The sequence below is a fragment of the Chenopodium quinoa genome, unplaced genomic scaffold (assembly GCF_001683475.1).
Source record: "Chenopodium quinoa cultivar QQ74 unplaced genomic scaffold, ASM168347v1, whole genome shotgun sequence".
Taxonomy (NCBI): Eukaryota; Viridiplantae; Streptophyta; class Magnoliopsida; order Caryophyllales; family Amaranthaceae; genus Chenopodium; species Chenopodium quinoa.
Genome location: NW_018742400.1, coordinates 45137 through 48942, shown reverse-complemented (window position 1 = coordinate 48942; position 3806 = coordinate 45137).

Here is a 3806-nt window from a genome sequence, read left to right as displayed (position 1 = left end):
TTTCCTCTTCCCAGACAAATTAAAGTGTATTTAAACTTACCTAAGTTTATTGTTGAAGAATTAATTGCATGCAGATGAGAGAGAGAGAGAAAGGCGAACTGATGTGATGGAATTACAGAGCATTCATGGAAGCTAAAGAAGAGAGAGAATAGAGTGGAGTTGGAGGGAAAATATGAGGGAAGATAAAAAGGTGGAGTGCAAATAATAAAATTTGGCTACGATTAGGAAAATAAGAGAGTCAACGTCGGGAAATTGGAGTCAACGCCTGAAAAGTGGCCTCAGGTTTCTTTAGACAAAAAAATTGATCGTTGTGGTTTTTTTAACAAAAAATGCTTTAAAAGGTTTTTTCTTACAAAATAAAGCTTTTAAAAGGTTTTTTCTGACAAATTTGCCTAAACAAAATTATCCCCCCAAATAAAAGTCAAACCCACGAACTCCACCCTCTTCTCCATTCCTTTGGCTACTCTGATTCATCATCGCCAAGAGTCATAAGCCTCAATTATTCCATCATCAAATCAACACCATCAACAATTATGAGCAAGCAATCTTGACAGCTCGATCTTGTAAATTATAACATGAGAAGCTTATGATATGGTTTTTACACAACCAGATGACCGCGCTCGCGGATAAGCATCTCCCAGCTATCTACAGGAAATTGGACAAGGCTAGAAGGATGCCTTTCCATGCCCTCAACAACGGCAATCGTGCCCACGGTGGACTAGGTATCTCCTTACTACTTGCGGTTTTGGCGGTTTGATACGTGTCGTTTCCCATATAAAATTAATTAATAATTTACCTTAACTTAATCCTCAAAAATATTAACAACTAGTAAAAAGGGTAAGTAAGGGTCGAACCCACGAGGAGATTAATTAAATCTATAAACTCAAAATAAACTCGAAACGTAAACTATATACATAAAAGAGTATTATTCACACTATGTACATGAGATTGGGGGGGTTTAAATGATAATAGTCAACTAATACTACCATGAAAAATAGGATCTAAACTACTATATACAATTGACGACATACTTAACCAACTCTATTCATAACTTCACTCGAATTAAACTATTAGTGATTATAATTAACCGGCCATGCACAATTAATCAACTTAATTACTAGACTAACTGTAGAGACTTTAGTAACAAAGACTCCCTATCTCCCTTATTTGAAACCAATTCCGAACTAAGCCAAAATCGACTATAAACCAATCTAATCAACACAAATATAGTCTCAGCTTGCATGAATTAGTCTTGGCAGCATCAATATCTAAGAGACCTCATTAGTCCTAACTAATCTAATCACTTAAATGACATATTATTTAGACTGAAACTGCTTTCTAATTTAAACCAAACCATAATTGCATACTTGATTTAAAATTAGGGACTACTCTCCTATACGATTCAAACTAAGACAAACCACATAGATAGCAATAATTCACAACTAACAACTTGAAAGATAACAATCAATGCCGAATTGCAAATTGAAGAGGGGAAAACTAGGTCGTTATCTAATCTTCCCTCGGTCAAACTAAATTTATAAACACTTAACAAACCTAAATACGAATATAGAGGCAAGTCAAGGGTCGAACCCAAAGGAACGGTAATGTTCAAGAACTTTCAATTATGCGCCTAAGCTAGGTCAAAATCAAAGGGTAAAGGGAGAATACTAACAACTAACAAAACAAGTAACCAAAGAAATAAAACACTAGGAACGGGGATCAACAAGTAATCATGTCAATTGCAACAACTTGGAAAGATCAAGTCAATCAAAGTTTGTGAAGACTAATGATAAGAGAAATATATAGGAATCAAAGAGCTATCTCCTAATTGTTAAGCTAGGGTTCACTATGAATAACAAACTAAGAGAATCACAATCAAAACCAATCGATAATTGCAATTACTAAATAAATTATTCGTGTCATTAGCAATTACAATGCAATCTAGCATAATTCTCGAGGCCTAATCGAATTACACACATGCAAACCTTCATTAATCACTTTAATCTCAACAATCAATCAACACAAATCCCAAATTAATAACAATTAATCAATCATACAAGTTTCACCCAATTACTAGCCAAACAACTATTCAAGAATCATCATCTATCAACTAACAACTAAGGAATACAAGGATCAACAATATATGAAGAATAACTACACTAATCAAACATCAAAATCAATCCAAACAAACATGAAATTAAACAAAGCATTAAGGTGAGATAGAGTTAAGAAAGCTCATTGATAATAGAGAAGATCTTGAACACAATTGTCACCCTTGTATCTTTAATCTCTCAATCACCATTGAAATCCTTCACTTTCTTTCTCTAAAACTACTCCTAATATAGCCTAATCTAGAGAGAGAAGATCTCAACATAAGAGAGAGAAAACTATTCTAAGACTAAGAATTACATGAATGAATAATAATGAAAACCCCCAAAAACTATCTATAAACAAAAGGAGAAAAGAAGCTTAAAATCGTAAAAGACCCGGAAGCCCGCGCCTTCGGAGAAATCAATCGCGCCCGCGGTGGGGATTGGACACCCCAGAAGCCGCACCTGCGGCCAATGCCCGCGCCCGCGGGGAGCCCGCGGCCAGCCCTCGGGGACTTACTGCCCAAAATCGGCAGAAATAGGTTGCGGCAGATTTGCAGGGCCAACTTTGGAAGGCTGTAACTCCCGATATAGGAATGGTATGACATAATAAAACCAATAATTGTAAATCTCTTCAATTCTAGTTTCCAACCCAACTTGAATCACCTCAATCCGATCTGTAGAACTCGAGATATGGCCGAAACAATGCACAAAGGTTCTTTTTGATACTTTGCAAGCCTTCATTTTCCTTTGTTTCTTGGATTGGCTTGACTTGCGTGATTGGCTTCCCTAACTTGGCTCTGTTAAATTCCTTGAATGCACTTAAGCTCCCACCTTGATGATTAAATCCCGGGAAGCTCGACACACCTACAAAACAAGTCAAACAAACGGAGAAGCGAGAGAAATAGCCGAGAAATGAATAAAATAATAAGAAAACCATTAAAAGCACACATTTCTCTAAAATAACACGCAAATCAAGCATTATTCCCTAAAAACACGACATAAACGACTAAAAACGAGCATAGAAATATAAAGAAAACATGGCTAGGTGGCATAAATGGCACGGATCAAATTCCCCCAAGCTAAACTTTTGCTCGTCCTCGAGCAAAATAAAATCCAACCCAAGGTAAAAATGATGAATTTATTCAAGCAAATAAAGAAACAAGAAAGATAGAGGATGAGAATATACACTAAATCACTTTCATAGGAATCACGGTAAATTTTAGCAAATAAAGACAAGCCATTTAATCCCCTAGATCGCCCTAGAGGACGGGTGATGCTCTAGTAAAGGTTTCCTAAAAGATTAACCCATAACTCTCATAATAATACAAACAAGGCAAAGCATAAAGAAGGAAATCAAAAGAAAAGAAGAGCAAACACATGTTCATGAAAGGACTTTTTAAAATGTACAAGCATAAATGAACGCAAATCTTTCTAAATAAGTAAGGGAGTGCACGCTCCAAGATACCTAAGGTTGATTGAAATATAAATATGCTAAGCATAGGAACTAGTTATCACAATCCACTTTCATCCCAAACGGTCCTACCGCGTTCCCCCTACTAATCTCATATCTCCCCTTAGTGAGCGTCTCATAGATTCCACGAAGGAACCGGAAAAAGATCAAATTTTTGGCTTACTCGACATCTTGACTTCGCACCCCTTTCCTTAGGCTATAACCCATGATTCCCTCCACCGATGAATGACTCAACCCCTAGT